This window comes from Passer domesticus, chromosome 4, assembly GCF_036417665.1.
Source record: "Passer domesticus isolate bPasDom1 chromosome 4, bPasDom1.hap1, whole genome shotgun sequence".
Lineage (NCBI taxonomy): Eukaryota > Metazoa > Chordata > Aves > Passeriformes > Passeridae > Passer > Passer domesticus.
The window spans coordinates 36249318-36277174 of record NC_087477.1 but is presented as its reverse complement, the minus strand read 5'-3'; the positions used below and the strand labels follow the sequence as shown (position 1 = coordinate 36277174).

Genomic DNA, 27857 nt, shown 5'->3' with positions numbered 1-27857 from the left:
TGAATGCAATGTCATTGGCAGACCTGCTAAGTAATATAATAACAGTGCAATAGAGGAAACTGAAACTGTGCTTGGGGCCTGGGTGGCAAACTTCTCTGGATCTGGACATACTGAAGTGGAAGTGGCGCTACTTTTACAGAGTGCAGTGCAAGACCAGAATCTGGCCTTGAACATGAAATAGCTCATAAATTACCCAAGGCTTTTTAGCACGGCATAGTGGTGATGCTGCCTCGTGTTAAAGGCTCTAAACAATGTTTTGTAGGGTAATCACATAAAAACATGAAACTTGCCAGAAGACCTTTTGGAAAAAAGCTTATATTTCCTCATGAAGAAAAATATCTGACCTGGTTCTGAAGTAAATCCCTTTTTCTTCCTAGAAGATTATAACTGCCGTATGTCTATGCTAGTTTGTTTTTTTTTTTTGGTGACACCTGTGTATCTTTTTGTGCTTGATTACATGGCTGTGTTTGATTTGCTGTGTTGTGTTCCATCCCACTGTCATTACAAGCTCAAGTCCCCTTCTGATAAACTTCTTCCTTTTACTCATGAATATGTTAGACACCAGAGACCTGCTGTGAGGCTCCCCATGTGCAGGGAGGGCACGGAGGGAGTTGCCTTGGGAGGGATGTTTCTGGTGTGCAACTGAGGTGACTCCTGACAGCTCTGTGACCCAAAAAGCACCACTGAGAGGCAGCTAAACATAAACAGGCCCCCAAGCCTGCAGGCATTGCTCATTTGCAGATTATTCAGAGCAGACCAAGAGAGGGCAGAGGTGGTGTAAAACGACCGTAGTTTATCTAGGAGGTCTCTGTAGCCTGCTCAAGAGACCAGGTTTGCCAGTGGGCTGCAGAGGGCACACTGCTTGTACCAGCACTTTGCACTGGAGCAGAGCTGTGTAGTGGGGTGAGGGATTTTTTTGTAGGACCAACTATTGCTCCAGCGAGGATGTGTAGTCATGGCAGCTTGTACCTGTGCCCTCTCTTTTGGAACGTTACGTACACCTCGTAGCTGGTGTAGAGAATGCTGCTGCAGAAGCTCTTTTAGATTAGCAGTAACTGCACCTTCTACCTTTCTTTTTTTGGTTTTGTACCTTAATGTCCTAAATCATATTCCCTGTGCTGCTTAATACCGCATCTGGCATTCTTCCCTTCCTTGTCGGTTTATGTACACATTAAATTAGAAAGCAGTCCTCTACCAGATCAAGCTTTGCTTCCTCCCCTTAATCTACTCTGAGGTCTAGATAATTAAACTCTCCCACTATTGCTGCCACGGTCTTTCACGTGTTTTGCTTCTTATATGCTATGCTTCACACCTCCTTCCCAGTCAAACTGTGCACAACACATTCGTTTTAGTACATCTCCAGTGTAGGTATAATCCTTAGTGCTCTGCTACAACCTAGTTTATCCAGGCTTCAATTTTCAGGATGGGCCAGCTTCTCTTTTGGAAACATTAGAAGCCTCTAGATATGAAAAAGGTGGGGAGGGAAAACCAGAAATACTTCTCTGATTCTTTGTACACAAGGCATGGTCAGCTCTAGCCAAGCTTTCAGTAATTTAAATTCAAAATTGCTCAAACTTTTTCTTTCAAAATAAGAATAAAGTGTTGTACTTCTGTACATGGTTGTTTTCCCAGTTAAACCTTTTCAGTCAGTAAAAGCATAAATAATGTAAAATTGTGATATCATTGGAAGAAAAAAAAATTTGTGCTCTTTGTTATGTTCTGTAGTGGAAATACCACTGGACAGCATTATAGATTTAAATATGTTAGTCTATCTCACTATATGACCTGCTTCCAACTTTTTCTGAAGAAGATATACAGAAATTCTAATTTCAGTTGTTTTCATTTTGCTGTCTGTGTTTTTCTCTGATTTGATACATGATCATCAAAAGTCTTTCTGCCAACTGGTGTAGGTATTTTTTTGTGCCTACAGGATACTAAATATTGGTATTTATGTTAAAGTTCAAGCAGTACATGGTGGTATTGAAGCACAGCACTTGCTGTTTCTTTCCCACATGGGGAGACATAAAACGTCATTGGTAGTTTGGTTTCATGAAGGTGGGTATGGGGCCTGTGGAAGCAATAGCAGTGTTTTGCTTTCAGACCTGATAGTATTTAGAGGCCAAAATAGCAAGAAAAATTCCCCTGGCATCTGACCATATTGTGTTTGGTCAGGATTGCTGAGGAAGGCGGTACTTTGAAGGTTTGTATAGAAACGACATCAGAAATCTCCATGTGGCCAACTCACACTGAAATCCTGGGTAGAGGAGAGACCTACACCACTGCCTGCCCGTGTACCTGCCACTACCACAGTCAGAAAGATTCCTGAGGGTCATGGATGTCTTTTACTACTCAGCTCAACACTGAGGTTGGAAAAGGTGACTTTTCCTTTTTATATTTCCAGCTGAAAGGCCTTCTCAAGGCCCTTTGTTGTTCTCTAGCAGCAGCCAGTGCATCAAATCATGGCCTGCATCTTTCCAGCCCTCTTTTGTTGCAGAAGAGGGCCAGCTGCCTCCATACCCTTTCCTCCCTGAGCAGGGAAGTCACTGTTGCTGTTACATTTGCCAGCCCTCTGGGAGACTGACGAATGAGGCTGGGCTCCTGAGATCTGAACATATAATTTGCAACACGCAATTTATGTCACATCGTACCTAGCTGGAGTTCTAGTGCCTGGAGTACCCAAAATACATCTCCAAATAGATCATGTCATGTCAAAAATGAAATGGAAGGTGATAGTAATTGTGGACTATATAATTAGAAAGCAAGAGTGTCTAACTAATGACAACACCTGGAATACCTGCACAAAAAGCTAATCAAAAGTCAGCTTGAAATCCAGGGAAAGCCTATATATGGCTGTTTCTGCACCTTAAAAAAACTGCTCAGAACATTGAAAATTACACTCTGATTACACTTCTGCTGGTGTGAACCACATGGAAATAAAGCCTTAAACAATAATCTGACTTTTCAAGAAGGTTGCACCCACATAAATGTACGAAGCTGGACATGGTAGGTTTCTCTAAATGTAGAATCTATCTAGAAAATCATGGTGATTCCAAGTCTAATAAAGTTTCCTTGATGTTATGGAGTGCAAAAATCTGTTGGAAGTACAGGGTAGGAGGAGAAGGAGGAGGGAGAAGCAGCTTTAGGGCCATGTGAAAACAAAGCCTTTCTTCTCCTTTTAAATATTTCTGCTGAGCCTGATTGAACACAGGATGAAAAGCTGCTGTCTTGAGATTTGAGGAAAGCAAAGGATTTCTGTTTCCACTATTACATTGAAAAGTTCTTTACTGCATGAAAGGTCATCCCTTCTAAACGTCCTCAGACTTGTGGCTTAAGTTTTGAGGGAGCAGATACCATGGAAATCTATTATTAATAGGATGTGCTATCTCTGAGTAGTCCACATGGTCAGAAACATTAGCTCTCTATTCTTTATATAAATTTTACATTGAACCTTAGCTTAGATGCTTTGAGAATGAGGTTTTCACTAGTAAAAGTGGCATGGAGGGGGTGGTGTGTTTTGACAAAAACTCTCTGTTGTACCATGGTAAGAATGGCAGAGTAATGATCTGAGGTGTTGTACTGAGACTGGAAGTCACAGTGTCAGTATGAGCAGTGGGGTCTTCCAGAATTGGGCCTAAATTTGAGCTGATATTTCCCTCTGTTATCTGGATTGTCAAAACCACACCTAGAACACATTAGAGCCTTGTCATGAGAATTGTTTGGGAAAAAAAACCAACCAAAGCCCTTCTAGAAAACATTCTTCTGTCAAAATACTGCATTTTACAAAAATACAAAATGTTTAATGGAAGTGTTTGTTTCAATGAAAATTTCTTGGGGAAAACTTTCCAGGGCCAGACTGGAATTCTTAGAGAAAAATAGAAGAGAAAATGACTCCCTGGGAAGTAGCATTACCACCTGGGGCAGTGATGACCCCATATATGTCCAGCATATATGTGCAGAGGTGATTTGTACTGCATGTCTGCCTATTTCTCTGCCTCTCCAATTTCTCTGAGCCTTGTCAGAGGTGTTTTGTGGTGTGAATGGTTCACCATTCTTCAATCCAAAGAGTTCTCTGTAAGTTAGGCGTTAGATTCCTGGTATTCACCATAGAGGCCAGAGTTCCTGTAGGGATAAAGCAGGACATAAATTTAAACTCACCTTTTCCACTTCTAAGCAAGCAAGTTGGTCACCTTGTTCTTACTCCTGTGGTGGATATGGGTCCAAATGTCCCTATTAACTTTTTCACTTGAAAAAAGGTTTTCTTCAAAGCTGAAGTAAAGGTCAGTTCTGAAACTGAGTTTTCCCTGCTGTCTCTGAAATAAATTTGTTATATTCCCTTTTGCTTCTCAAGTGCATTGTCCATCCGGTAAACCCACCATGAAACAGGCTGTAGTCCAGTAGATGCTAGACCCAGCCATGTGTGGTTGATATGCAGGCCTTACTGGCAGTCAGGGGGAAGGTTTTATGTCTTTGGGTGAGCAGAAGGGGAAATCCTGCCTACCAACAAGTCTTCATCTCATGTGATTGCCACAGTTTGAAGATGGTGCAGGCTCTTCTATGAGGAGTAGCTGCTATTGTGATGTTTGTAGTACAAGCCAAGAGTTAGCTTCACTTTGAAGACAGGAGAGGGTTGAAGTCAGGTTCTGGTTGCTGCTATGTCTGAGTTGTGTAGTATGCTAATGAAAATAGTGTTAGCAGGAACAATGCACAGTTGTGCTTTCAGCTGTGTTTTCAGGTCAAGAGCACCCTCTTGCATTCTCAATCAATTATGTATCAAAGTGGAGGGAATCAGGACTGTAGTCTGCTTCCGTCTTGCCTCATTTCATGTTATTTATTGTTTGAAGCAGGTGGGAAGAGGCAAGCAGGCTCATCTTGGACCCTGCTGTTGTAAGACACTGGTCTGGGTGCAACTCATACAAGAGCTATGATCTCATCTTTTTCTTCTTCTTCCTTGCTTCATGACCAACCATAGCCTATCCCACAAGAAGTATCTCCAAGAGAATAGTGTATCACTGACATCTGCATCATAAACCACTTAAACACAGAATCAAAGACTCACCTTTAGACATTTCCATTGAAGTTGTTTTCAAAGAAAAATATGAAGAGGAAAACTCTGCTCTCCCTGATATGCTTATAAATCTGGTGCAACTCTACTGAAATCAAGAGCTAAAACTGAAATAAGGCCTGGAAATTTTACTTTCTGGCTCAAAAAGCAGGACTCTTCAACGAGTTTGATTCATTGTGGAGGAAAGCCAAGTCCACACCAAATGTTCATATTAATTGAATAATTTGATTTAGGACTTGACTGGTGAGGCAAGGTGACCCCGTAAAGCATTGAGTTCAGTCAACTTGAGCTATTCTTAAAATGTTGTAAGAAATTATTGAAGACAGGCACTGCACTAACTGCAGAAGGGCACAGATTTGAAATGTATTATTATTGAGTGACTGTACAGCCTAGTCTCAGACTGTGATGCAAGTATGATGGGTGCTGAAAAAAAATGGACATTAAGGACAGTAAGTCCCACATGCTTTTCCAGGGGCAGGGGAAACATATAATATTCAGGTATTAGTTCACTACTATAATACTTGTAGGAGATCTTTGTTCTGTGTCCTGTTGTCCAAGCCCAGTAACATGCAGACCTTCCAAGTGTCTAGTCTTGGATAGCCCACCCATCAAAAAAAGGCACTTCTCCAAATGTCCTGCTGTGAATGGCAGCCTGGCCCCAAACCCAGTTGATCTGATCCACATGAAGAAGTGGATGGAATGATTTGCACAGGTAGGTTGCTTGAATAGAAGTGAAAACTGCAGTCTTGCATATTGTGTGCTTTAAGCTACAGGTGAACTAATGTCACATTTCCTATTACAACTTCACATTGCAGATATATCCTTATTTGTAGGAATAATATGGGAGATACTGGTTTTTATTTGCAAATTATTTCTTTGTAGTAATTGTATGAATTTGAAAACAATGACCCAAAGGGTTTTTATTTATTTGAAATTAAAAAAATAATAAATAGAATTGGTGTGTTCCATCCAACTAAAAATCTCCAATAATCTATTATTAAATCATTAAAGTATTTTAAACTAAATTGGCTGTAATATTTTTACAAGCAGTTAGCTTATGAAGGTGGTAGTTTCCTTCCATATGCAATAAAAAGCATTTCACATGCATGAAAAACTAGTGCACCAAATTCCTGGCTATAAATAAGGCAATTGTAAAATGTAAATGCTTAGAAAACTTCAGCCAACAAAGCAGGGATCAGAAATTTATACCCTCGTTACTGGTAATTACAGTCACATTCTTTACTGATCTGTATTCCCAGCCAAAACATAAAAGTGTCCTGGTGCATTACCTGCTTGGAACTAAGTCACCCCGAGCACACATGTTCCAGAAAGCCAATCTGTGGCCATGCTAGCACATGGAGCTCTGCGTGTGCTGCTGTAAATGTACCTGTCTACCTTTTAAGCAAAGTAACTGAAAGCCCCTCAGGGTGTTCTTACGAAATGTAAATTCACTGACTTGGAGACCTCAGCATAAAATCGCTGCTTTTAGTGGATGGCAGTTTAACCCCTCCTTCCCCTAATAAAACTAGGAAAAAGAAATTCAGTCCCATGGTTGTTTTTTACATACATGCAGCTTTTGTCTTTTTTCTTCTTTGACAAAATAAGTAATTTAGGCATCTAAAAGTAGCTGGGGTTTTTTTTAACAGCAATCAGCAATAAATTCTTAATGCTCTTGTGACAGATTAATCTCAACCTGTCAATAATTCATATTTGAAGCTTCCGCTATTCAAGAATGAGTTGTGAGGAAAGATGAGCCTTCTTTTGGGTTCATACTGATGCCTCCTGCCAAATATTATTAATATGCTTAAGAAAAAAACACATGGGAACTTAATTTCATTAGCAATCATCTTGTAAATATTTTGACAATGCCGCATGAATCACATAGTTTTCTTTGAATGATGTGCAAACACACATGATTAATGTGTCTTAAACAGTCCAACTAACTAGTCTTGGTTACATAAAATTACCCATCCAGAGTGGCAGGCACCTACATATTTAACTTCAGGGGAACTCTTGCAGTTCCTTCGTAGCTGATAACTGGGTCCTTTTCCATGTGGAGTGGGGTGCCAAGCACTGTCTGTCCAGTTCCAAGGCCACTAAACTGTAGCCATGAAGCAACAGCAGAACACAGGTGCCCCAGGGGTGAGAACTTGTTGCCTGGAAGGCTGCTGTGACTTGAGCACCTTCAAGAGTCAGTCATTCAAGTCTAAAAGTAATTTTGTAGTAAAATGGCTTTCTTGACGGGACAGAAATTTCAGGACTTGTTAGAGAAGTCCTCAGTACTGTTGGCAAAATTCTGATCCTCTCAAATTGAAAAAGGGAGATCTAAGAAATTATGGAAGTCATAACCAAAATTTCTCTCTGAATCATAGAATGATTTGGGTTGGAAGGATCATGTAGTTCCAATACCAGATCCCCATCCAACCTGGCCTTGAACATTTCCAGGGATGGGACATCCACAGCTTCTTCGAGCAATCTTTTCTAATGCCTTGCCACCCTTCCAGTAAGGAATTTTTTCCTACTATCTAATCTAAACCTACTCTCTTTCAGTTGGAGAATTCCCCGTTGCCCTGTCACATGCCCCTGTAAATAGTGTCTCCCCATGTTCCTTGTAGACTCCCTAATTCTTGTGGATTTTAGGAGGCCACAATTAGGCCTCCCCATAGCCTTCTCTTCTGTAGGCTGAACAGACCCTATTGTCTCAGCCTTTCCTTACAAGGAGAGGTTCTCCATCCATCTCCTGATTTTGGTGACCTCCTCTGGACTCACTCCACCAGGTCCTTGTCCTTCCTGTGCTGGGCACCCCAGAGCTGATGCAGCCCTGCAGGTGCAGAGGGGCAGAATCCCCTCCTTCCCCTGCTGCCCACACTGCTCTGGATGCAGCCCAGGACAGGTTTGGCTCTCCGGGCTGTGAGTGCACATTGCTCTCATCCACCAGCACCCCCAAGTCCTTCTCGGCAGGGCTGCTCTCAGTCTGTTCATCTCCCAGCCTGTATTGATAAGGTGTAAACTTCCTCACAAAAGGCTTCCTTTTTTCTGTTACTTTTTCATCCTATTGAAAGCAGTTAATGGAAAGTCACCAGTCTTAATGCATTTCAATAAGCTGATTCTCTTTGGGATCTTTCAAAGGCAATGATAAAACAACCTTGAGTTTTAAAGCACAGTGACACTTTATGTAAAAATGTTCTCCAGGATTTTTTCTGTATGTTGCTAATGATGTAAACAATAAGCTTTCTCCCATTTAAAAGTCAAAATGCTACTTTTCCTTGTCCAGTTCTCCAAATTTGTTTGGGCTGTAGTCATCATGTCTCTGGTTTTTTTGTTTTCATCACCACCTTTTTTTTCCTTCTTTTTCAGATGAAGTAAACTTATTTCAAACACTTGCAAATTAATACTGGTTGTCTCCTGTCCTAAGTGCTGTAGAAATATAGAGAAAGAAATGGTCCCTTCCCCGAAGGTCTTCCCTGATGATCTGAAACGAGAAGGAGCTGATGGAGATGTACTAAAATAGGCCTTGCAGGTCAGCAATGTTGGCTGGCAGGCTTGATTGAACAAGCTAGAAAAAAATGTCATTGGCAGTACACAAATTGCAAAGTTCTTTTCAGTGCCAGATCAGAGATATGTGCAGAAGCCTGGGAGACCTTTCTCACAATATACTAAGAGAACAGGTCTCATTCTGTTCTCAGAGCTGTGTATGAGCTGCTAGACAAAGCCTAAAGGGTACCTCATAGGGGCTACAAGAAAGGGTGCAGGCAGGACTGCACCCCCGGGAATAAGTAAGAGGAAAACCACCTGAGCCATCCTGTTAATATCATGCATTGTTCCTGATGTGCTTAATTTATTTCTCTGAGCCAGTGTGGTTCTGCCACTGTCTCTGAATTAATCACAGCTGGTTTCTCAACCCAAGCAAATTCTTACAGAAACTTGCTTCTCTCTCCTGTGCATGCATGCAAGAAAGAAAGTGCTATTTTTTAAATGTAGTCACATTTTAGATTAGAACTTGATGATATAAGCACAAGACACATCATTAACTACAGGAATCTGTTAATACTCATAATCAATAAATGGCTACAGGACTGTTTCTTGTATTACAGACACAAAGCAATGCATAGTGTTTGCTAACTGCTATTCACTTCTAAATACTGCATGTTACTCACTCATTAATTACTGCCACGAGTTTCAAGAATTATTCCATAATTAATTGGCCTCTAAAACACTCTATCTCTTTCGCATTTGGGAAGTGCTATTCAACATCTGATTTTCATACAAGTTTTCCGTACAAGCTTTGCTAAAGCTCTTTGAACATGTCATCTTGGCAGATAAAAACATGACATGGGAATGGCTACAAGAAATGGGAATGACTACAAGAAATGAGATAGTGTGAAAAGTTTTGGAAGCAGTGAAATATCACCATTAAATGTAAAATTAATGTGGCATTCCTACATCGTGAAATTCTTCCTTCAAACTATGAACCAGGCAATACTGTAAAAAGTTTGAATGCAGACTACTTAATAATTCAGGAATTGGTTCAAATTTTAGAAAAACTAATTTATTTGAATGTATTTGAGCAATATGACTGACATAATGGCATAAATAATAACCTATACAGACTCGGGATCCTTCACTAGCATGGATCCCAAAGTAAAGCATCAGTTGTGGAAAGGAGGCCACTGCTTCAAGCATCTCTGCCAGTTATAGATCCAGTCTTCCCCACTACCTCTGGTGAACCCTTTATTATGAATTGCAGGGATTCGGTGTCAGATTAGTGAGCCAGTCTCTGTTAGGAAAGAAGTATCTTCTGTACAGAGAGTTGCAGAGAGAGAGGGGCAGGCAGAGATGTAATTATTTATGTGGCACATAGCTCCTTATGATCTCTAATGACTGAAAATACTGGGAATGATTTTAAGTCTCATTTTTATAAGCACCACAAATAGTAAGTAGCACAATCCCCACTTCACAGGAGTCTTTCAAGAACCAATCTCATAGTGCCAGTCCACACAGCACTGAACATGTAGAGCTCTGGGAAAATCTTGACATTTATTTAGGTGCTTACAAGGGAGAAGAAATCTTCTGAAAATTTAGTCCCAGCTGCAGGGGGTGCAAGGCCTTTGGTAAATTCCTATCAATAGCTGGATTGTAAAGCTGGAGATCACACAACAGCCTTGGAGTAAATCAGTATTATGCACTGTTAATCCACACCCACTCTGCAGCCAAAACAAATAAAATAAAAGCTCTTAGTGCATAACAGTAATGCAAAGCCCAAGATAATACAGGGAATGTTCTCCCATGAGCCTGAATGCCTGTTCAGCTCAGGTTCTGAGCACTGGTGATCACAGCATGGCCAAGCACGTCCAGGAAGAAGTGTCAAGGACAGAAAGGGAGGCAGAACAGGAAAAGTACCCTACCAGGGGCTGGAGGACAGTGTCACTCCATCTGTCACACCACATGTGCCCAAACCTAGTAACTTCTGCCTGCTCTGTACTGGTTGCAGCATTCACAGTAACCTGCCCATTGCCTGCTCTGGCAAGTATGGTCTCATCCAGTCAAAACAACTAAATGACATTTCATCTTCCTGTGCTGCTCTCCCTAAAGCTTCTATCATGAAGCTTTTGGACTGCTCCTCTTTGACTCTGGTTAGATCAAATGGCAAATTGAAATATTTGCTGTTCTATTAAACCCTTTTGCACATATCACCTCTGGTTCCTTATCACAGTCTGTTTTTTCTGTGCACTGAAGCCACACTCAGAAGACAAACTCTTAAAGGAGAACGAAATCTTCCTAGGCACAAATTTCTACAGTGCATAGTGAGTACGCAAAGTGCTTCAGTGCTTGCAAAGTGCTTCAGTGAAAATGAGCTCTTAAGCTATGTAGTAGATAAAAGTTGTAGGTTTTTATTAGAGAAAAATGTTTCTGTTCTATATATTCATTTAAAAAGCAGATGGTGGCTGTGAAGATGGAGGAGGTCAGTGTTGTGGTGGCTCCCTTTAGTAGTAACTAAAGATTGATACAGTTTGATGTGGTTTGGGTGCATTGATAAGGGTTGAAGATGAATAGGTATATACAAAATGAAACAAAATCATAACCATAGCTAGCACATGATCTGCTCTCTGGACTCAAAAGGACTAAATGGGTACTGGTACTGAAGGACTGACCTGCAAAAGAGGGCTTCCAGAACAAAAAGTTATACACTCGAAGATTGTATAACGGTTTCATGTTCAGCTCCTGTAAATACATTGGTGTACTTTGATCTCCAAGGCTGTCAAGCCAGCTTCCACTTTTGTTAAATCAGATGGGATTTTTGATGAATCTGCAGTGGATGTGGTGGTTTGTTGAGTATTACACAGAGCTAAAACTACTGATACAAGCAATTGTGGACCATCTAAGATGAAGAGCATGAACAATTAAGCTTTGGTGGCAGTATTTGATAAAAGATACATTACCTTAACTTTGGTTCCTTAACAGCTGAAAGGACTGCTAATATTGTGAAGCGTTGGACATGACTCTGAGGAGAGCATGAACGCGAGCTTGGAATAAATGAGTGAAATGTGAAGGAGGATAGTTTTGAATTGAATATGAAAATAGTTCAACTGTAGATTTAGCCTGAAAGTTACTTAGAAAGCTTAGCCTGAATTTTTGCATAGTAACAGAAATGTTACCAGCTATTTGATGAATGTATCATTGCATATGAAAATGTTTGATTAGAAACCAGTGACCAGCAATGATACAGAGCACAAGAGATTACACAGCAACATACTGAGGAATGCAGAAACAACTGACTCGTATTAATACTGTGACAGCAAATACAGCTAAGCTATCAAGATAGTAGAAAAGCTTTCTAGCTTTAATACAAATTCCCAAATTGTTTTGGCACTGAACTCAGAATTGCACAGGCAGACACATAAGATGACTCTGAACATCATAGGAACGCAAATAGCTGCTTTTGCTGAAACACAGAAATGCTAACCTTAGTACTAAATGGAAAAAAACATGATTTGGGGAGACATCAGTAAAAAAGCCGAGTGTTGTCAGGTGAGAAAATGAGGTCAAAGAAAAAGAAATGTACTTTCTTCTAATGTTTAAGGAGGCAGAACCAAAGCTGAGTTTCAAACTGGCAGAAAAAAATTGAGGGAGATAAAATGATGCAGGAATCTGACTGAGAGGGCAGCTAAATCAAAGAGGTAAGAATTAATGATCTACCCTGAGGTATAATACACATGGCACAGTTTAGGTGGCCCAACAGAAGCAGCAAATCAAGCTTAGTGAGCGGTTTGGAATCAGAAAAACTGAAAAGAAAAAAAAATAATCAATTTATTGCAGAGGGAGAGAAATTTATAACAAATGGGAAGCAAGGTATAATGCAAAGTGAATACGTGGGATTAGCTGGATGTATTGTTTTCTTCTTGAGCAATATGACTGAACATTAATATAGCTTCTACATGTGGAAAATGTAGCTAGGCTTTGCAGGGAAAGCTTTAATATCTTATTAAGATATGGTTCTCAACCTAGAACTCAAGGACAAACACTGCACTTGTCACCCCCCTCACCAAAATGATACTGGGGAGACTGAGTTGGACAGGCTGATAGACTGCACACACAACACACAAACACCTAAATCAAAACTTTTATCTGTCTAATTATCTGCTGTGGCTGGTCTAAATGCTATCCCAAGCCACAGCTGTACAGTAATGTCACTAGATCCTCCTAGTCCTTAGTCTGCCATATGCATATGGCACTTGAAGGCAAAAATGAATTTAGGTTGAATGGAGAAGTAATCCATTCCCTTTACTGATGTATGCTGAGGCTGTTAGAGTGTACACAGAGGATGCCATATTCTGCTTCTCTACCTGACTTCATCTCAAGTGTATTAAAGGATGGTCAGAGTGAAGGCAAACATCAAACAAGAAGCTTTAACTGAGACGAGAGTATGACTGAAGGGAAAAATGCAGGTTAAAATTGTTGATGCTTTTTACAAATTACAGCAACTGAATCATCCATTCCCTTTCCTACTTCTGCCAAGTCAAACAGTGTACAACTGGAGCTGAGGGAACTGTCCTTTTGAGAGAAACAGCCTGTGATCACTAGTACATATATTTTCTATACTGTGTCAAGCCTTATATCCACTTTTCCTGGGTCATAACCAGCCACAACCAGGAGACAGATAGCTTCCTAATGAAATGGAAGCATTATGATATCTAACTTTTATTGCTGTTATTGAGCCAGCAGACTTCCCTGCTTGCTGGGTCTATTTCATAGCCTACAAGATAAATCCTTTTGGGTAAAAAGGACCAGAGGAATTAGTGTTATTAGAGGCATGTGTGTATATGCATATTCCTGTGTATTCTAAGACTCTTCCTAGCAATTTAAAAAGCCCTTTTAAAAGATATACCCAGTGTACAACAGTGATCTCCATAAATCCCTCATTGGGCAGTATTTAATAGTGCCTCTTAAGGCAATTCCTCTTCCAAGATGGAGACTGCAGTGTGGGTTCAAAACTTGGTTGGCTTTGACTTAAATGTGTTTGGACTTCCCAGCAATGCAAGAGGTAACACTCTTTCCCTCGTACAACACACACACAGTACTAGATGCCTCTGTGCTGAGAGCTCTGAATAGATTATCCTTAACAAAGAGAGAAAAGGTGAGACTTTCGGCCCTTTTGCTCCTTACACCAGATAAAAGGGAAAGAGTAAATTAGAGCCACCCTCAGTATCCTTTGTCCAGCTAACAGAGATTGCTGGGAGCACAGCAGAAACCATCTGTGAGGGTTCCATTTTCCCTATGGCATGTATGGGCAAGTACAGGGCTTGGAGTGGAAAGGCAAGGAAAAAAACACCAGTCTGGGGAGAATAACCTTGGAATGTTTATGAAGACTGCAGAACCTTCTTAATTGTATCATTGACTTCTCCAGCACCTCAAATCAGGGTGATGTAAAGCTCTAGGACAGCTTGTCATTCTGGAATAATTGTGATTTTTGTTTTTTTTAACTGCATTATTGGCAAAATATATAATCAATTGGAATCACATAAAACAGGGAGGAAACACACTGTCATTTAAGTTACTTGGAGACAAGAGAGATTTACTAAATATAATGGTATATATGAAATTTAAAGTATAATAGTTTTTTAAATTCAGTAAGTGGAAACACAGTAAGGAGGAACTCTTGATTTGTTGAATGACCTGAACTGCAAAAACTGAAAAGCTACAGAGAAAAGAAACAGCAAACAGAAAAAATTAAATTGAACCAAAGCAAACTGTTACAATAGGAAAACTAGCTCTTTAGGTTATTTTTCTGGAGCCTGTCTGCTTTTTATGACCAACATATATTTCTGCATGTTCCCTCTTTCCCTTTCATTCTTCCTTCTAAATATTGTGAGTGAGGAACATCTGAGGGTTGAAGGAAAGTACAACACGCTGTGGCTGTCCATGAATGGATTGTGAAACTTCCTGAAGTGTCCAGGCTAGGCTGGAGTACTTGCAATAACTGTACATTACTCTTAATATATTTGTTCACGTTGGTGGCAAGATTTACTTGGAGGGAAATGTTAATAGGTGTTTGAGGGAGGAAGAGAGTAAGATTGCAAACTAGAAGTTCCTGGAAATGGCTAATATGGTGAAATCTCACAACTGGAGCAGGCTCTTCTAAAGTGACGGATGTGATGTCTCCACTAGACAGAAGGAAGACCAGTGAGTCAAGTCATGTCCATCTTTCCTTCCCATGACAAGATTAATTTTCTTTCTTTCCATAAGGATCTCTAATCCATGCCAGCTGCATCTGCCTTTTAAATCCCTCTTCAAAACAAACTTTTCACTGCAATGTCTGAAGGAAACACCTTGCCAAAGGAACCTAGCTTGATAGGTAATTTGAGAGAAGACCTTATTTATAGTTAAAGGGATCATACATGAACCAGACCTAGTAGTAACCAAAACCACTTTGATTTGCTACTACCCCACTGAGCATAGTTGCTGTTAACATATGACTGTCCTACTAATGCTCATATCTTCTCTCTTCCCCTTTTCATTGATTACCACCTTAATAATTGTATTGCTTCTTAAATTAAATCTGCCAAAATCTGATCGGTATTTTAGTTTTGGGTCTTCTCTGGATCAGTCTTAGATTGTGCTTTGGAAACCTCATTTCCCTGCACACCCTACAGCACTTGATGCATGAGCCTTCCTATTGCAAATGGACATTTCAGCAGTATGGGTTGGACTCTTCTCACCTGTCTTCACCTCCTAACATATAAATCTGAGTCAAGAGAGAGAGATAAGGATCATTAAGATGCCAGTCAGACTTATCTGTGACCTGTACTCTAAAGCAGGTTATATTGTTGACGGCTCAGGTTTGGTCTCCCAAAGGATCACAGCACAAGCAAATGGCCACTGTATATATGTAAATGTACATATGTACATACAGATATTTGTTGGAAGCAAAAATCATTCATAAACTTCCAGTGTTTTGCTAGGAAAAATGGATGGGTTTATTGAGTTGGATCAAAAGCAGAGGAAATTTAGGAGAACTGATGGTGCTGAAGGGATTGCTGTGGGGTGCAGTGGTCAAGGAAGAATATCAGACAAAGAGAACCATGAACTTAATTCTGGATGCTTCTGTGGGTATAAGCATGGGGTGCATATATTATCTGTAGATTCATATATCACACTGGAATGAGCAGGATGCAGACAGATATTTGAAGTACAGATTTGATAACAGAAATGAAAGATGAATGACCCTAAAATTCCTAAATAAAAAAGGACATTTGTCATGACTGCAGCAGGAAGTGAACCACGGGAATGTAGATAGAATTATACACAGTGACAAATTTCATATGGTAGGAAAACATGGGAGTTTAGTACTCCTGTCAATGTGTGAAAACATACATTTCTTAAAGATTCATTTCTTTTACATACTCTGTGTGTATGCTGCAACTCCATTGTTTTACAGTCACAGCACGGCACAAACAGAAAGCTTGAGTGTTCCTGTTTCATTGAACTTTCTCTTTTGTCCAGAGTTTGCAGCAGATTTGGCAGGGGTATGTTTTAGCAGCTGAGAATCTCCAGAAAGGAGAAGGAATTATGTGGGGGAGGGTGAGCAACAGAAAGCTAATTCTGAGGCTTTTATAAAAAGAAAGGCTAAAATGCTCCAGACATTAAAGTCAAGATATTTAGAAGCCTTCCTGAATGGTACTTTTAATTCCTGATTCAGAGCAAGACTATTCTCCATTTAGCCTACAGGTTTACTCAAGACTCAAAAGATGCACAGTACATCCAAAGAGTTACACCTTGCAGTGTGCATTGCATGGTGCATAAAGACATTAATATTTCTGAGGTAAACAGATAATTGGCTTTCTCAGTATTTTGCTTTTATGGATGCAAAATCAATACCTATTTTAGGCATACTACTATTTTTACAATAACAGACATTTAAAGAATCATAAGATAATACTTGCAGTATGCCTAGAAGAACTAAAGGAAAATAATGTATTGTTAAACAAAATTATCAACGTTTGAGACATTTGACAACTGTAAAAACAACACTCTTTCACAGGCAGCACTATTAAATAATTTTAATTTGCAATAATAGTGGGGCTCAGGTTCTCTAATGTGAAACATTAGAGACCTGTGAAAACATCTATAAAAATATCGAGAGAACATTTATTTTGTGGCAATACTAATCCTAGGTGACAGACAGTGTTCTCAAGGCTCTTTTGATGACAAAGACAGCAATAATGTTTCTTCATAAATAGCTGTATAATGACAACAATCTGCAAAATCCAAAGTCATTTGAAAAAAATCTACATTCAGAGAACACAGTCCTCACCTTTTTTGAAAGATAGCTTCTTTATTGTGACTTCTTCTGTTTTGATTGAGCCAGATGCTAACAAATTTTTTGGGGGATCTATTCTTTAAAACCCGAGAACAAATTACTAGCAGAAGCCAGCAGCAAAAATCACAACAGGGTACAGTCTGCAATAACAAACTTGAGAAATAATTACCCGACCCCTTACACATCTTTACTTTCTCCACGGTTTTTCTCCTGAAGAGCAGGATCATCACTTCCATGCAGATGCCAGGGCACAATTCCTTTCTCATAGCAGGACTTGGTTCAGCACAGCTGCAATAGAGAACATGGATTTACACTGTCTTAATGGGAAAATTGGCAATCCCTGGGACTGGAGAAGACCAGCACAGCCTCTGTATTAATCTTGAATAGCATCATCTTGCCCTCAGGACATCAAATACTGCTGAACTCTCATAAGTCTGACCCACATCTTGTGATCAGGGCCAAGAAATACACATCAGTCTCAAATTAGCATTCTTCAGTGTCACAACCCCATTAGAATTGGCATAAACAAAAGCAAGAAGCACTACTTTTCCCTTCCCACCTCCTGGCTTCCTCCTAGGATGGTGTGGGCATAAAATGAAGATCATTAAAGAGGACTTTTGTATTAATGATTGAGTGTATGTTACAGTAATCAGATAATGGCTATATCAGCTTTCATTAGAAGTCTCAAGAAACCCATCTTTGCTATGCATGATAAACTAATTTCTTCTAGATACTTTGACAACACTGTTGATTAAAGCCTTAATCTTCACTTTATATCTATAAGGCCAATTGTTTTTGGTCAGTTTATTGCTTTGTCTAACAGCAAACCTGAGTAGTAAATGGGCTCGAGAAATGTTAAGGAGAACTCCACACACTGAGTATGTGGAGTTCTACCCTGAAGTATTTGCACAGGTGTTATAGATCAATAGACAGACAGACTTATATACAAAAATATTGAGAGAACATTTCTTTTGTAGCAAAATACAGTCCAGGTATAAAAGAAATAACCCTGTTACTTGATCTCAATTATCACCTAAAATGTCTTGGGCCATTAAGAACCAAGTGTAATAAAATAATAACATTAATTAACAATGGGCATTCCTGTCATCTGCCTAGAGGAACGCTTTTGCAACTTGGAATCAAGCAGATTCAGCAGAGCAGTGATAACAAACAAATGTTCAAGGGTGCAGGTATATTGGTCCTTGTTCAATTGGCTGATAAAATCTCCTGGTCTGCCTATAGCATGTTTTAACAAGATTTCTGCGCTCGGGGCTTTGTTTCTTCTGTTCTGCAGGCGCGGTGTAAAGCAGGTATGTGACTCCTCAAGGGGGCTAAAGTTACACCCGGGAAGGGCTGGAGCACTCGGCGAAACGTGCCCACCATTCCGAGCACGTAGGACGCTGTGCCGGGAGTGGCAGGGAATGGGAATCACACGGGCACAGAGACAGAGAGGCGAGAGGGCTTTCTCTGGGGGCTCGTCTCAGCAGCACAGCACCGGCTGCCATCATAACAACTCTTGCTGGCAGGAGAGAGCAGCTTAAAATATTTGTGTGACAGCACATTTGGACAGGCTTGCACATGCGTGAGAAAAGGATAGCGATCTTGTTGAAACAAGAAAGTTTGCTCATGTCCCTTGTGGTGCCTTCTGTGTCTTGTTCTGCCCTGATTTTCCTGTTAAATCATCACAATATTTTTTTATCCATATTTCTTTGACTCTTACCAGTTTGTGGGGTGTTTTTTTTGTATTTGCTTTTCACTGTATTTGTTCTTGTTCTTCCCACGTCCAGTAGCTCACATTTTGTTGCCATTTTTGGGATTGTAGTGTATTCTTCTGACCACACATTGACATCTGGAATATCATTTCCCTTTCCCAGCATCCTCTTTCTTATACCTTTGTAAGTAGGTGAATATTGAAAAGCACTCAGGGAGCTGTGGTAATGGTGGTAAAATGATAGAAACTGGTATTATCTAAACCTCAGCAATTACCTTCTCTGTGAGACAATGCCTGCTGCAGAATGTCCTGCCTTACAAAAGAGGTGCTTAGTTGTGGTCATCTAAATGCCAGGCACTGTGCTGTCAGCATCCAGCTACTTGCAGCACCTTCTAAACCACCAGCTGGCCTCTGCACCCCATTCATCTGTAGAACACCTCTGAAATCAGGGAAAGAATCAGGTTCTGGGGACATCAGCAGAGGATCAACACTGCTCTCTGGGGTCATCCATCAGTCCTACGCTGTGCAGCAGTGGAGTCCCATTTTTATGCCTTCTGACAGTAAAGCTGAAGGATGATTAACATGACCTCAGGGAACAGTAAGGGAAATGGCCATCCACTGCCTGCTGGTGCTTATTGTAAGTCAAAATGATGGCCTATAGAAGGATACAAAGTGCTTCTGGCACTGAGACCATCTTTGAGTCATGAGTGATTGTCATTCTTCCCAAGGAAGCCTTAACCATAAATAGTAGCAGTATGTGAAATCAAGTATTTAAAAACATAAGCTTATTTCAGACTAGTCTTAACAGTGAAAGTGTGACAACAGATGAGGGGAGCAAAGCATTAACAAAACTGGATAGTAAAATATACATGTCTTTTGTCAGAGTGTGGGAACTGAGATGAAAGCAGCATCTCAGGCTATTTCAATGAGAAGGTAGCCAAAGCTATGCAACATCACAACTACAGAGAAAAGACTTTTCTCTAGAGAAAAACCCCACTGAAGTTTTCCTTCCTATAGAAATTACCTGAAGCAGACACTACTTTTTCTTTTGTTCTTTTATGAGGTACTGAAAAAGTTTGATGTATTTACTATTTTGCTTTCAGATACTCTTCCAGACCAACAGAACCTGGAAGAGTTTGATGTAGCTATCCTGGGCATCACAGGGCCAAAGTCACAGCTCAGTGATATGAGCTTGATTTTTCATTGCTGTGTTTTACCTGAGATGTTTGATCACAGTGGTATGAAAACCTGACATGAGACAGCTGTCATTCATCTGAAGATGGTGTTAAATTGACAAAACTCTGCTTTTTAATTAAGTCTTTACTCTCCCCAATTTACTCAATGTAAAAGTGGAACTAGCTCATCAAAAACTTACATACAGGTGTAAAACAAAACCTGCCACTTCCAAGACAAGTACCAAAATTTAAAAGGCAGCCAAGCCAAGGAGATAGAACCTCCAGAATGTTTGCAAAGGTCACAGACTAAAGTACTGAAAAATCTAGAAGATGCCTGAGTTGAGCTGATCCATTAAATCCTTACTGTACCAGTTCTGCACATATGTCTGATTGCATACTAGTCTCCCCCAGGATTGTTTCCTCATTTAGTTCCTGGTCCATTCTCAGCATCAGTCTTTTCTTCCTTCACACAGTCGTCCCAGCTCCACATAACCGCATTCCAAAACTGAAATTTCAAATTCCCTATTTGTACAGGTTCTCTCTGTGATATCCATGTGCTTCTCAAGCACCAATGAGTTGGTCTCCATTCTGTGGGATATCTTCCTTGCTTTGATAATCTGGTAAAAGAGATCACTAAATTTGAATACTCTATGGGTGATGCTGACCTTTTGCTACTGTCACACCACTTAGCAGTTCCAGTGCAGGTAATGTATCCACAGAAGGAACCTTATTCAAAGATCAGCCAGAATTAAACACTTCAGAGAATTTTTCCCTATTGCAATTCTAGCAATTCTCTTGTGTGTGAACTAAAATTTCTTTCTTATAACTCAGAAATACATGTAATTTAGCCAAATGAGGTATGTTCATGATGACCAAATTTCAAACTTTTTGCTTCTAAGTGCAAAGGCATTACAGCTCCTTAGAAAAGTAGTTTTTAGATCCTTATTATTTTAGCACAGAAAATGTGCTAGTTAAGAATGGACTCTGGAAACCAGGTGAATGGTTTTATAGACTTCATACTTCTCAAATAGGGAACTTTTAGATCAAAGAGGTAAAACTTGACAAATGGAGAAGTCTCTGAAAATAGGGCCCAAAAGGAAAGAAAAACTGTCAGGCATCCTGAACTAGCAGCAGTGATTCAAATCTTTCTCACATTTTTTGGGGTTTTTTTTGGGGGGTGGGGGGCATGCAAGCCCTGAAAGAACAAATACACTTTCAGAGTAGCTGCCCCAGAAGAGTGTTGGTGCAATGCCATTTGAAAAAAACAGAATGCAGCCTTAGCACTGAGGAGCCCAAAAGCTGATTAGGTGAATGAGCCCATGCTTACTGTGTGCTGGCCAGGGAATGCTTATTCTAAAGCCCCTTGTTAGTTGCTGGCATGATATCTCTGGCTTGACATTTAGATTCGTACAGCATTCACAGGGTAAAAGCCACTCCAGTCCCCCTCCAATAATGGGTGGTTCTTAAGAACCATAAAGAAATGAAACTGTAGACTGACGTGGGCTGTCAGTCACAGGGCAGAGACACTTGGAGGTGCTGAGTTGATCTAAGCAAATCCAGGTGGTTCCAGCAGCCAGCTCTTTGGACCTAGATTTCAGAGCTCTCCATCTCTGTCCTGTCAGAGTCCCAATATTGAGACAACAAGGATCCCTGTGCGCTTTCTTTTTCCTGGGCACTGCTGTTTCTCATCTGGCAGCATCTTATCAAATGCAGAGCTGCATTGTTGACTTGCATCAGTGATGGATCAAGCCCTCTGGGAGTTGGCATAATTGGGGATCAGCAATCTGGATTCCTGCCTAGGAAGCATCAGGAAAGCATCTGTACCTGAAGCAGAATCAAACCATATTCAAAGCAATGGGAATGTTTAAGCTGTGATAACTTTCAAAAAAATCCCTCTGCTACATTATTTTAGTAAATATTTGTAGGTGTCTGTAATAGGGGGTAATCACTGCATTTCCTTTCAAACTAAAGGAGAGTAGTTTTCAGTAATATTGGATGAAAGCAAGAATTCTAATGGATGGATTTGCTCAGATTTTTGCTGGCAGATAGCACTTTTTAGCAGTTCTCAGGTGTCTTTTCTTGCAGCACACAAAAACTAGTATGTGCCTGGTCTTTCCCTTTACTGATACAAGAATTCCACAGTAGCTGGCAAGCAGTGAAGCATCCTTCTTTGTCAGGGGCTGGGATGGGTTGCTTGTGTGGAAATCAAGAGGGGCAGGTATGAGGGAGGTGAATAGGATGTGTCTGTCTGCAGCTGGGAAGGAAGAATGGCATGTAGGGGAAGGAAGGAAGGAAGGAAGGAAGGAAGGAAGGAAGGAAGGAAGGAAGGAAGGAAGGAAGGAAGGAAGGAAGGAAGGAAGGAAGGAAGGAAGGAAGGAAGGAAGGAAGGAAGGAAGGAAGGAAGGAAGGAAGGAAGGAAGGAAGGAAGGAAGGAAGGAAGGAAGGAAGGAAGGAAGGAAGGAAGGAAGGAAGGAAGGAAGGAAGGAAGGAAGGAAGGAAGGAAGGAAGGAAGGAAGGAAGGAAGGAAGGAAGGAAGGAAGGAAGGAAGGAAGGAAGGAAGGAAGGAAGGAAGGAAGGAAGGAAGGAAGGAAGGAAGGAAGGAAGGAAGGAAGGAAGGAAGGAAGGAAGGAAGGAAGGAAGGAAGGAAGGAAGGAAGGAAGGAAGGAAGGAAGGAAGGAAGGAAGGAAGGAAGGAAGGAAGGAAGGAAGGAAGGAAGGAAGGAAGGAAGGAAGGAAGGAAGGAAGGAAGGAAGGAAGGAAGGAAGGAAGGAAGGAAGGAAGGAAGGAAGGAAGGAAGGAAGGAAGGAAGGAAGGAAGGAAGGAAGGAAGGAAGGAAGGAAGGAAGGAAGGAAGGAAGGAAGGAAGGAAGGAAGGAAGGAAGGAAGGAAGGAAGGAAGGAAGGAAGGAAGGAAGGAAGGAAGGAAGGAAGGAAGGAAGGAAGGAAGGAAGGAAGGAAGGAAGGAAGGAAGGAAGGAAGGAAGGAAGGAAGGAAGGAAGGAAGGAAGGAAGGAAGGAAGGAAGGAAGGAAGGAAGGAAGGAAGGAAGGAAGGAAGGAAGGAAGGAAGGAAGGAAGGAAGGAAGGAAGGAAGGAAGGAAGGAAGGAAGGAAGGAAGGAAGGAAGGAAGGAAGGAAGGAAGGAAGGAAGGAAGGAAGGAAGGAAGGAAGGAAGGAAGGAAGGAAGGAAGGAAGGAAGGAAGGAAGGAAGGAAGGAAGGAAGGAAGGAAGGAAGGAAGGAAGGAAGGAAGGAAGGAAGGAAGGAAGGAAGGAAGGAAGGAAGGAAGGAAGGAAGGAAGGAAGGAAGGAAGGAAGGAAGGAAGGAAGGAAGGAAGGAAGGAAGGAAGGAAGGAAGGAAGGAAGGAAGGAAGGAAGGAAGGAAGGAAGGAAGGAAGGAAGGAAGGAAGGAAGGAAGGTTGGTTAGATTTCAGGTTAGATTGGAGCCCAGGTCCCTGAGAGTCTATCAAAGGATGTTAAAGACTTATGAGGGATTGCAGGCAATAGGGTGTGGGTCTGCTGTTATGGCTGTGGATGGTGTACAAGATGTTTCCCTGTGTTTCTTGCCCCAATGAAGTAAAAAAGAATTTGATTTGGGAATTTTTGGAAAACTTCTGCATCTCTTTTTTAATTTACCCTCATCTAAGAGGGAAAGGACCATACATTCAGTGCTCACAAGACTGGTGCTAGAAGAAAGGCTGTGCCAGAATGTGTTTCTTCCTGAGAGTGGGAAACAGCTGAGACACTATATCCATTTTCATCAAGGGGTGCAGCACAAAGCTGAAGGCAGGTAAAAGGACATGGTCCTCAATGAAAACCTACCATTTCCATTTCAAGGCAGGAGATTTCCTCATGAGAAAGGCAGGGGAGCAGACGTAGCTACTTTTCCTGTCCCCATCCACAATTCTTCTGTAAGAAAATCCCACACCCCAAGGTTGCCTGCTCAGGATGTGTGCCATGTGGACCACCCAGAGGAGAAGCAGAGTTGCAGCATGTCTGGTTTAGAGCTCTTGGCCGCAGCAGAAGGGAACCCAAACACAGCAACAAAGTCAGAGTCTAGCCCTGACAGTGGATCCATGAGCTTTAAGAGGCCTAGGAAAAGAGCACAAGAAAGGAAAGAGTAATGATACTAGGAAAAAAAACCCCAAAACTCCAGCTCGCAGTCTAATGAACTGCTGAATTCTCCAAGGGCTTGCTTCACCTCCTTTTTCTATTTCTGGTACAATGCTTGTAAGACTTGCTGGATCTGGGTAGGTTTACAGTGGTCACTGTAGATACACACTAGAGTCAGTAACAGAACGAACAAGAACTGAATGTGAATTTCAGTTAGTTTCTCTTTTTGCAACTTTTTTTCAAAACAACATCAATATTTACAAAGGCAGGGCAGTTCCCATGTTTCCATGTCACAACACACTGTTCTAGCTGCATTCCTGAGAAAAAGGAAATAGGAATAGTTTCTGAACAAAAATCAGAGCCTGTGATTTTTAACTTTCTGTCCCTCCCATGAAAGCACAGATTACGGTGAAAAGGATAATCTGGAATTGCTTTCCTAGGACTCCAGCATGAGACAAGTGTAGCGATCTCACTGATAGACTCCTGAACATAAAAAGCGCTCCTCAGCTCTCAGGCTGAGGGCAGAATGCAGGATAAAACAGATTTGTACCCAAAACCAAAAAAAAATCCCAAAATTCCTCTCTTCCCCACGACCCCCCTCCCCCCCCCCAAAAAAAAACCAAACAACAAAACCCTCAAACAAACAAACAAACAAAAGTCCCCAAACTCTACTAAAAAAAAAAGGTTTCTGAAAATAAAAAAAACCCAAACATCTGAACTGGATACCACGCTTCTTCCCCAGCACCAAAAAAGTGTACAGCTTTACAGGCTAGAGTAGAAAGGTTAAATATAGCACTGCAATTTAATTCACATGACAATTAAAAAATACATGAAATGGTCTTCCTTATGCATGAGAAAAGATTATCAGAGTTTTCCCCTTTTCCTCTTTTAGCTTATTAAAAATGTAACTCCTTCAAGAGTAATGAATGAACTTGGAAAGGATTGCTTAAGCGAGACACAGGTTGTGATTAAAGGAAGTTTGGAGTTCAGGAGAAGTCTGTGTTTGAAAAACGTCCTCAGTGTTTGGAGTATTGCATATGGCTTTTGACAACTAATTTGGGAGAAAAGTGGTAGGGAATGAACCTCAACAGGAAAAGCTCTTGTTTTTTGTCATTTTGTGACATTACTGAAACACTGTTTCCCCTCATTTGTATTTCCCCCGCCCCATAAGTTTGTGTTAAAATGTATCAAAACAGAAAAAGACTTTGAAAAAGGCAGCAGAACTGTCATAAAGGATGATGCTAGCTTGTTGGGAGGTTATGCTTTATTATGTAAATCCATGTTCGGGGGTATTTTAAGATGCATATCGTATGGTTAGAAGCAGCTAATTAGCCTGATAAACTATACTGCTTCCAAATGAAGCGTACAAATCCATAACATAAATGCCAGGGGCACGACTTCTTGCAGATCTGCAACCTACCTGATTGACCAAAACTGTCCCTCATCTGTACCAGTCAGTCTCGCTTGATGGAGCATTGGCCACGAGGCTGCTGGTCCTTGCTGAGCCCCGCTGCTCAAATCCACCTTGTCCTGCTGCTCCTGAGAAGAGGTTCCTGCAGTCCTCTCCCTTGGGTAATTCTGTAGAGTTGAGTACCCCGAGCTTGAATTCAGCTTGGAGCAGAAGGTAATAAAACTTCAGTCTGCAAATAAATCCTTCATTTACTTACATATAAAACCAATGAAACAGTGCGATTTTCCCTTCTTTTTCTGTAATTTACAAATGGTTAAAATTATTTTCTTGGCAGAAACATCCATTTCTTAACTGCTTAGTGCCCAGGCTGGCAGCACCAGGCTGCAGCAGTGGCTCTGTAAGTACCAGCGCTCTCTCTGGAGTACCAAGAGGGGCTGGATGAAGAACTTGATATTCATCATTTATTCAGTGAATATAGGCCTTTTTTGTGCTTGCAAGAACTCCGGGGAAGGCAGGTGGGATTGGATGGGGTTTTTTTTACAGTTTGCTGAAATTCTTTAAGGAACTGTGGTGTGTTTGCATGCAGTACCTGTACATCAGCAGCTTGTTCAGAGATCCGTTTTAGTGTTGGCAGTTCAGGTGTGGGGTTAGCGTGGCCTGCCGGACAGATGCCCGGACAGATGCCCGGACAGGTGCCATGCGCCTCCTGGGCTCTGGCACCTGCAAAGGGCAAATGTAGGGAAAGAACTTCTAGTGAATGCCGAGACACTTGTGTACCATCCACGGTTCAGCTGGCTCTATTTCGCCTGAATGTGCCTGAAATCTGCAGCACCTCACGCGTCTGAAAGAAACCATAGCGTACTCGGGGCTTGGCAGTCATTCGAGATCTGCGAGCGCGCGTGAGAAATGACACGCTGCGTGGCCGTGCGCCGACCGGGGCACCGGGCTGCCGCTCCAGCCCGCCGGCCGGGCCGGGGGGACGGCCGCTCCCCTCCGCAAACTTCCCGGGGCACAAAGTTTGCCGGCAGTTCCGCGCCCGCCCGCGGGGAGGGTGGCGGGGCGCAGCGCGGGGGGCGCGCCCTCCCCGCCGCCCCCTCCCCTCCCCTCTGCGGCGCGGCGGCCCCGCCCCGCCGGCAGCCCCGCACCGGGGGCCGCGGCCGCAGCGCCCCCGCCGCGGGAGGGCAGCGCCGGGGGCGGCCCCGCTCGCCGCGCCGCGGCCCCAGCGCGCCGCTCGGCGGCGGCCCCGGCGGCGCTCGGCCGGCCGCATCCCCGCGTCCTCCCGGCGCGCTCCCTCACCTCGGCGGCGATCGCCTCCCGCCCGCCCCCGCCCTCCCCTCCCCCGCGCCGCCACACGCACACGCACTCCCGGCGCTGTGTGCGAGGGCGGGCGCCGGGAGACGGGCGGCGAGCAGCGCGCCGGCAGAGGAGACCACCGCGCACACGCACACACACACACACACACACACACACTCCCGCCCGCCCTCCCTCTGTGCCTGCTCCTTCCTCGCCCCCCGCCGCCTCCCCTGCTCCCCCCTCCTCCTCCTTTCTCTGCAACGAGCTAGAAAGAGAGAGAGGGGGGAAAAAAAGCCACTTACAGGTATTTGTTTAGTGGATCGGCGGCTTAATTTATCCCCCCCGCCCCCCCCCACCTTCCCCACCGCCCCTCGCAGTTTGTTTACAAGTATCAAAGTTGTAATTGAGGAGCTGCCAAGGCACATCTGGATATTTTTCTTCTTCTTCTTCTTCTTTGTGTTAGGGACTGATGTGCAACTAATTAAAGGCAGACAGGCTGGTAGCGTCTGCACACTCAAGCCCCCCCAAATAAAGAGCCTGGTAAGTGACTGGTTTGCTTTCCCCCCTCATCTTCCCCCCCCTTATTCTTCGCGGTTTTTTTTTTCTTTTGTTTTTTGGGTTTTTTGTGTGTGTGTGGTTTCGGGTTTTAGTTGTGGGGTTTTTTTAGAGGGATGGGTTGTTTGGTTTTTTTTGTTTTTTTAAAATTTTGTGGGTTTGTCGGGTGCTCTTTTTTCTGTTGTTCTTGTTATCTAGGATCGTAAAAGTAGATTAATGCTAGACTTGGGCAATAAAAGGCGTCGCTATATTAATTTATTAATTAATCTGCACCCGCCCCTCCTCCTGAATCTTAAATATGACCTTTGATCTCTCTGTCTTTGGCAGAGCAGACATGCAATATTGAACATGTACGGTCACATTTAGCTTAAGCAGGGACAGAATCGCAAAGCCCGGCTAGCAATTTCTATTTATTTATTTCATTCGTGGAAAAGAGGGCGATAGTTAGAGGGGGAGGGAAATCAATAACTGCGTCTCGGGTACCCTTTTCATGCTCCGGAGATGCATCGATTAAACAATAATGACCCGGTTGGTGGGCACCATCATTTTCTCGCTGCTGGTGGCAATAAAGCCTGAGAGGGGATCGCGGGGAGAGAAAAGGTAGCCAGCGAGGGAAGGTTTTGTGGAGAGAAGCCAGTTTAATGCTGGGGGAAATAGGGCAAGAAAATGCATATGACTTCTGGCATAAAGGGCTGAACGCTAACATTTTATTCCTTACCAGATGCGTGG

At 42.2% G+C, this 27857-nt stretch overlaps 1 protein-coding gene and 1 long non-coding RNA gene across 2 annotated transcripts in view; one reads left to right on the top strand and one right to left on the bottom strand.

Moving 5' to 3' along the window:
* Positions 1 to 16263: 16263 nt before the first annotated feature.
* On the bottom strand, positions 16264 to 26117 carry LOC135298938 (uncharacterized). The gene is made up of 4 exons (XR_010360989.1): positions 25870 to 26117; positions 25290 to 25480; positions 23579 to 23848; positions 16264 to 17168 (listed from the first exon to the last, which is right to left on the bottom strand). It is a non-coding gene; the product is annotated as an uncharacterized LOC135298938 (long non-coding RNA).
* Positions 26118 to 26514: 397 nt separating this feature from the next.
* The window catches only part of CXXC4 (CXXC finger protein 4), a 28791-nt gene continuing 27448 nt past the window's right edge, over positions 26515 to 27857 (top strand). The window contains exons 1-2 of the mRNA XM_064417129.1: positions 26515 to 26877; positions 27037 to 27113. The gene's annotated coding sequence lies outside the window, so the exon portion shown is untranslated. The remainder of the gene's footprint in view (positions 26878 to 27036; positions 27114 to 27857) is intronic.